The sequence below is a fragment of the Amblyomma americanum genome, chromosome 7 (genome assembly GCF_052857255.1).
Source record: "Amblyomma americanum isolate KBUSLIRL-KWMA chromosome 7, ASM5285725v1, whole genome shotgun sequence".
Taxonomy (NCBI): Eukaryota; Metazoa; Arthropoda; class Arachnida; order Ixodida; family Ixodidae; genus Amblyomma; species Amblyomma americanum.
This window is the reverse complement of record NC_135503.1, coordinates 9,624,973-9,632,319: the sequence shown is the minus strand read 5'-3', so window position 1 is coordinate 9,632,319 and position 7,347 is coordinate 9,624,973.

The window sequence follows — 7,347 nt, the reverse complement described above, 5'->3', positions numbered from 1 at the left end:
AACTTGAGACATAGGGGGGTGCTCTTTATCCTGCAGTATACCAGTTATTCATTACAGAGAGCATGTTTTTTTTTTTCAGCAGAAATTCATTCTTAAAAAATTGGGAGCGAACTGCTCCCGCGTACTTTTTCGCGAGCGCCGCCGGCTCTCGATTCACACTAGCGGACGGTGCCGCTACCTGCAGGTCGATCTCGCGGCGAATACCGAAGCCTTATTTCTGCGCGTTTCTTTAATGCGAAAGCGTTACTAGTCCGATGGTGAGAAAAGCCACCGGTGTGTGTGTGTGTGTGTGTGTGTGTGTGTGTGTGTGTGTGTGTGTGTGTGTGTGTGTGTGTGTGTGTGTGTGTGTGTGTGTGTGTGTGTGTGTGTGTGTGTGTGTGTGTGTGTGTGTGTGTGTGTGTGTGTGTGTGTGTGTGTGTGTGTGTGTGTGTGTGTGTGTGTGTGTGTGTGTGTGCGTGCGTGCGTGCGTGCGTGCGTGCGTGCGTGCGTGCGTGCGTGTGTGTGTGTGTGTGTGTGTGTGTGTGTGTGTGTGTGTGTGTGTGTGCGTGCGTGCGTGCGTGCGTGCGTGCGTGCGTGCGTGTGTGTGTGTGTGTGTGTGTGTGTGTGTGTGTGTGTGTGTGTGTGTGTGTGTGTGTGTGTGTGTGTGTGTGTGTGTGTGCGTGCGTGCGTGCGTGCGTGCGTGCGTGCGTGCGTGCGTGCGTGCACCAACTTTTCGGCGACTTTTGTCACGTATGTTAGGCGAGACCCTGAGCGCTCGCACTTGGTTTCGCGACAGTTCTGTGGTTTTTGGTTTTGGAGTAAAGGAAATGGCGCAGTATCTGTCTCACATATCGGCGGACGTCTGAACCACGCCGTAAGGGAAGGGATAAAGGAGGGAGTGAAAGAAGAAAGGAAGAAAGAGGTGCCGTAGTGGAGTGCTCCGGAAAAATTTCTACTACCTGGGGATTTTTAACGTGCACTGACATCGGACAGCACACGGGCACCTTTGCGCTTCGCCTTCATTGAAATGCGGCCGCCGCGGTCCGGTTCGAACCCGGGAAGCAGGCCAAAGTGCAAGTGGGTGTTGTATATGTGTGCCGCGTGCCGCACGCACTATGTGACACGAGTGCGCGGTGTGCTTAGCGTAGCGCCATCACCAACTATTGACCTCTGGCGGGCTCCCCGCGTGTTTGTTATCTGTGCTTTAGGCGACCAAACTCGCAAATTTTCAGGCGACCAAAGTCGCTAATTGTTTTCTGTATTGCGTCCTTCTTTGAGGGACAGTACTCCCCAGAGGACTACTGTCCCTCAAAGCAGTATTTGCCCAACTGTTGTACATAAATGCTCAGTATGAAATAACTCTAGTTTAAATGTTAACCAATCCACTCTGTATTTCTTCGTTTAGTGTTTATTTTGTACGCTGAATGTCTTGTGCTCTCGAATGGGAGCAAAAAGGGCGCAGACTATGTCAGGCCTCCATTTGCCTTTTGGACTGCGCCCTAGGCAACTGTACCACACGTTGCCTGAATAAACTTTTTGACTTTTTGGTCAATCCGATTAATAATCTTCACTTTAACGGCAACTTAGTAATATTGGGCTTCGCTGGCCGCGGTGGTTCAGTGGTTAGTGCGGTCTGCTGAGCTGGAGTGCCCAGGTTCGAACCTGACCGCGGCGGCCGCGTTTAGATCAAGGCGAAAGGAGGCCGTGCGTTTTCACTCTTTCCCGTCGACGGGATAAAGTGAACGGCGGGAGTGAGAGCCGCCGGTTTGTTTTGAGGAAAAGAAGGGCGCATGAGCTATGCCGCTTCACGGTGGACACCTCAACCTTGAAGGGTTACGCGTTGATTGATTGGTTGATTGAATGATTCAATCAATCAATCAATCAATCAATCAATAACCAATCAATTAGTTAATTAATTATTTATTTATCAAAGCCAATTTTATTTCCACCAGAAAAGGGCGCCTCCCTCCCCGCCTCCGGCACGCAGGCCTGGGAAGACGGGGAGTCGTTACAGCTTCATCTTTTGCCCAATAAATGGCTAATATAAACGTAACACAGCTTTTGCTGTGAAAAACGCATACGCCTAACGCATTACGCGGCTGCCGTTGTACCCCGTAAACGGCTTGTAGAAAGCGATCAGAACTTTAGCTGTAAAATCCGGTGTTCATGGCGGTTTGAAGACTCGTAATAGAGTGAGAACCTCAGGTCCATCAGCGAGGAAAAAAAAAACTAGCAGGGCTTCAATCTGAGATTAAAACGACTGAGACGTGCGAAATCACTGCTTGAATTGGTCTAGCAGCGGGTTTGGCTTTGGTTGTGCTCTAACTTTCACTTTGATCAACTTGATCAAAGATCAACTTTTATTGTTTTCACTATCTGGAGGCGCAGTGTTTTTGAACAGAGTCTTGTGATCTGTGCAATTGTGGACATTTCCTTGGCACGATTAGAGCCGATCTTGACATTCTCAAACACCGAATCCCCTATACACGTGCTCTATAGGGTAGGAGGCACATCTGGTGAAGGCGCTAGCGCTAAGCTTACCTCTTCCTTCATGCAGTGGAGGAATGGGTGTTTTTTTCTGGGGCTTTGTTAATGAATTCTTTGATGAAAACCGTGGATGATGGGCTGTTTTGGATTAGGAGCAAACCAGGTGTCGACCACACGAATTGCTTCATCATTGGACGTGGTGGGCGCAATGCACACCGCCAGGCATTTGCACAACACAAGATTCACTTTCGGCTCGCTACAGGAACATCCGGGGAAGCGAGCTCAGATTCGCGCCTCCGTTTCCACCGTCCGCTGAGACCTGGGCAGCGAGCCAAGGTGGTGCGCGCCGTGGCTCCCCGAGTGCGCGGAGGAGAGCGCACCGGTTGCGCCACCAAGTTGAGATCAGTTGCGCCGACCGTCTGCGTGAGGATCGCACTCAGTGTCAAGTCAGGCACACCGTAAACACCCAGCTAGACCCCATCAAAGACTGATTTCGCAATTAAAAAATTGTGGCTACTGGATATTTGATTTCAACTGATCGAGCAACATGCAAATAGATGAGCTGACAAAGAGAGAAATTAGTTGTCGCGGGTGCTCCTGAATGCAATTCGTCAACACAGATCGGTCACACAATAGGGGTCGCAATGCTAACACATACCATTCCGCATCAATCGCATTGATCGTCTATGGTGGCGACTCAGTAGTTATAGTGCTGGGCTGCTGACCTCACATATACAGGTTCAGTCCCGGCTGCGGCAGTCACACGTTGATGGCGGCGAAATGCTAGAGGCTCGTGTACTGCGCGATCTCAGTGCGCGTTAAAGAGCTCCAGGTGGTATATTTATCCGCAGCCTTCCACTACGCTCTTCTATTGCTGAGTCACTTTGGGACGTTAAACTGCGGACAATCGAACCAATTTATCGTCTCTGACTTTTTTGATGGGAGCATTCTTGGAGGGCAATGCCAAAACTTTTCATGCTGGGACGTGAGGGATGGGGGTGTTGTCTAGGAGAAAAGAGAGGCGATGACTGAACGTTGGTAGATATGTGGGACAGGAGGAGGATCTCACTTTTTTTCGGGGGCTGGTTGAATTCCGACGCTGGATAAAAAAATGGGCAGTGGCTTAGCTCGGCTATCCCGGGATGTACGTAGCGAAAGCCAAGGCGCGCGGCTTCTCCTCTGACGTCACGCGAAATGGCGAGGAGGTCGCGCCGTGTCTGGTGACGTGGTTCGTCGCGCGGTTGGTCACGTGACCAGTAACGTGGTACTGTGAGACCACGATGGGACTGCGAGCACAGCAAAACTGCGGGTTCGTGGGCAATGTGGTTTTCGCTACAAAAGGAGAACGTGAGGATGAGACCGCTTTGCAGAATTGCTTCCACCTCCTCTGGTGAGTCGTAGGTGCGCCAGGGGGAGATGTCATCGGCGTTGATTAGGTGGTAAATGTGCAGCACTTCTTGAAGCTTTTGGACAAGCCGAGTCATGTCAGTGGCGGTATAAGTACTAGTACGCGGGAAAAGGCAATGCTTTCAATGGGGTACTGGAAGCGGACGGATGGCCTATATTGGCTTGGGAGGACCAGGTACACCTAACACCGATACAGAGAAAGTATTGAAAGATAGCATACACCAGTATCTTCGATACTGCCCATTCCTGCCAGTCCTTCGCATCAAGCGTCAGCGGTGAAACAAACGAATGCCACACATGAAATTTATCAAGGGCTTGACGTAGCCACACGTGATAGAGGAGAAATTTTGTCCTCATTCTGTGCACCTTCGAAGCGAGGTCAGCCGGACGTAGGTAGCAGCGCTGCGGTGTAGCCCCGCAGCCGCTCCTGCCACCGGAGCAGTGGGTCGTGTATTTTTTAAAACGATTGTGGGGTTGGTCTTTCATTTAATATGGATGCAGCGTGCGTGTCGGCGTGGACAACAGGAACCGCTGATGAAATCCATTAACCTCTAAGTATGTCCCCAATTTTTTTCTGCTTTCGCACGGCAGTTGCATTCTTCCTGCTGTTGTAAGGTGTAGTGACTCGGTCATTCACGCTTTTGTCACCAACGTGTTCTCAGGCCTCTACAGTCGCCAACCTTTTTGCGTAGGTTGAATGACGTTCACCACTAACATTTCACCTCTCACGTCTTTCTGCACTGCGCTGTGTTCTATTCATCAGTTTTTTTTTTGCTTATTCTGCAGAAAAATACAAAGATAATCACATGGCAATAGCTTGTGAAATGCACTCGAGGCGCGTGACTGGCAGCACATATACACACACGCGCACACACGTATACGTGTGCAAGTTGTGGGGTAGAAATACGGCGGATAGTACGTTCTCCCCACTTAACCGCGGCTGACGGAGTTCGAAACCTCCCGGACGCCACCTCGAGATCGCCCGTGCTACCGAGCGCACGCTGACCACGACAGGCCTTTCCCTGAGGGGAACAAAAGAACGACACTCGGCTGACACAAGCAGGCACTTATTGCTACAACAAAAATACCGCCAGCTAGCAACAAAATACGCGAAGGATGCGGGGTCGTCCGACTCACCGGCTCGCTTAACTGGGGGGAGAACGCTCCCTCTACGAGGCGATGGCGGAGAGCGGAGTGCCGCGCCGATAAGTCCGCGCGCTACGAGTTTCCACGCGCGCGCACTAATCACGCCGTCCGTGGCGCTCAGGTCGCTGCGACGCCGGCGCCCTCCCTCGTTAGTTAAAGTAGCTAGAAAGTAGGGGAGGACCCATCACGGAGGAGCAAACCGAAGTGGACGTGTCCCCACAAATTACATGCACACCTACACATGCAGGTTCACACGCACACATGCACACAGAGTACACATGCACATGCACAGTCGGGCGCGCGGACTCGTACGCAGCTAAAACACGTTCACACCTGGGCTCACGTTCAAGAAGAAGCAGTCAGCATTTTGCCCACACGTTCGTTAGCAACACGTTGAATACAAACAACAACGAGGAGATTACGCGTTGATCGAATTTAACGAAGCTCCGAATAAGCCCCGGGTCGCTATCTCTGCGCGAATGAAAGGCAAATGAACGGCTCCCGGTGAAGCAGCCACAAGTAATTGCAGCAGCAGCGGCGGCAGCAGTCTCCGTGCTTGCGCTGTGCGCGACTTGAAAAACAAACACAGTCGCACGCTTGGTGTTCGCCACTTAGCGAACAGCTGCGCGACGCTGCTTGGCGCCTGGCGGCCACCGCGCCGTCGTCAGCTCCTTCGCTCTTGCTGCTGGATGCTGTTCACCCTCGACACAATCGAATTGTGCCTCTGACAAACACCGGCGCTGAGTTAGGCTACTCGGCTTCTCTCAACCTTCGCTATAGCTCTCTGATTTCTAAGAAAGGAAACAGAACACTGTTAGTAGTTTCTTATTCTCTTCCATTCTTTCCTCCTTTTTTTCATTCTTTCTTGCCTTTCTATATCAGTGTATGTTAAAAAACCCCATGTGGTCGAAATTGTCGGAGCCCTTCACTACTGCATCCCTCATAGCCTGAGTTGCTTTGGGACGTTACACCCCAATAAGCAATTTATTTATTTATTTATTTATTTATTTATTTATTTATTTATTTATTTATTTATTTATTTATTTATTTATTTATTTATTTATTTATTTATTTATTTATTTATTTATTTATTTATTTATTTATTTATTTTTATCTATTTATTTATTTATTTTATTTTTTATTTAATATTATTTATTTATTTATTTTGTAATAAGGAACGTCTTGCACAGCACTGTGTCGCGAACAACCAGCGGTACAGTCCAGGTATAGAGCAGATGCTGCCGTCAGTCCAGAGCACGAACGAGGGACGGAGCATTCGGCGCTTCTCGTCGTCTTCTTCGTTAAGCGCCAGCCTCTGAAGAATCTAAAGCCGAAGGCCAGTCTTACAATTTCCCTGGGCGAAAAGCCGCCATCCTGGCGGCCCAAAGGGCGGTGTGACAACGGCGGGGTTGTAGTATGGTTTGAGGCGGGTCGTGTGGACAATGGCACGGCCTCGGCGACGATGATCAGGGGATGACGTAAGGGGTTCGATGAGGTAATTGACGGGGAATGTCTGCTGAACAATACGGTAGGGTCCCTGGTACTTGCTTGCTAAGAAGTTTGGAGGAAAGGCCGGGAGCTGAGGAGGGTACCCACAGCCAGACCAAAGAGTCAGGAAGGTAAGCGGGAGGAAGTTCAGGGGGATCACGGGTGCTTTTCTGCTGCTGCTGGGCCTGAGAAGTGAAGGACCGGGCAAGCTTTCGGCATTTTTCGGCATAAGTTGCGGCTTGGGAAAGAGTTGTAATTTCAGAAGCATCAGGGCGGTAAGGTAGAATGGTGTCCACTGTGCAAGAAGGCTCACGGCCGTACAGGAGAAAGTACGGAGAGAATCCGGTGGTGGCTTGAGCAGCGGAGTTATAAGCGTATGTGACAAAAGGGAGAACGTGGTCCCAGTTGCAATGGTCGAAAGCAACATGTCGCCGAGGGTGCGGTTAAAACGCTCAACCATGCCATTTGTCTGGGGATGGCAGGCTGAACTGGTGCGGTGAACGATGTTGCATCCCTGAAGGAGAGCTTCTAAAGCTTCAGAGAGGAAGGCTGGAGCTCTATCACTAAGCACCTCTTTGGGCGCACCATGGTGAAGAATGGTGCGATGGAGAATGAAGGATGCAATGTCGTGGACTGTAGCGGATGGTAAAGGAGACGTTTCAGCGTAGCGTGTAAGGTGGTTGATGGCAACGATGATTCAGCGGTTCCCGGTTGATGTACTTGGGAGGGGGCCGTGGAGGTCGATGCCAACACGCTCGAAGGGCTGCGCTGGTCAAGGCAGTGGCTGCATAGAAGCGGCGGGTCGGCGAAGGGGATGTTTTAGTCGCTGGCATGCGGTGC